This window comes from Merops nubicus, unplaced genomic scaffold (genome assembly GCF_000691845.1).
Source record: "Merops nubicus isolate BGI_N331 unplaced genomic scaffold, ASM69184v1 scaffold10943, whole genome shotgun sequence".
NCBI classification, from domain to species: domain Eukaryota; kingdom Metazoa; phylum Chordata; class Aves; order Coraciiformes; family Meropidae; genus Merops; species Merops nubicus.
The window spans coordinates 1-286 of NW_008599572.1; the positions used below are offsets into that span (position 1 = coordinate 1).

The 286-nt window shown below is 55.9% G+C and overlaps 1 pseudogene; it reads left to right on the forward strand.

Annotated features, from left to right (window-relative positions):
• Positions 1-62: 62 nt before the first annotated feature.
• The window catches only part of LOC103770187, a 4,707-nt pseudogene continuing 4,483 nt past the window's right edge, over positions 63-286 (forward strand).

A 286-nucleotide genomic window follows, 5' to 3' on the forward strand; every position in this document is an offset into this window, starting at 1 on the left:
CTGTGGCAAGAGCTTCACCAAGAAATCTGACCTCAACAGGCACTGCCACGCCCATACTGCAGAAGGACCCTATGTGTGTGACAAGTGCAGCAGGACCTTCAACAACAAGTCCAACCTCACCAGGCACCGCTGCACCCACACTGGGGAGAGACCCTATGTCTGTGACACATGCAGCAGGACCTTCAACAACAAGTCCAACCTCATCAGGCACCGCCGCACCCACACTGGGGCAAGACCCTATGTCTGTGACAAGTGCAGCAAGAGCTTCACTCAGAGCTCACACCGC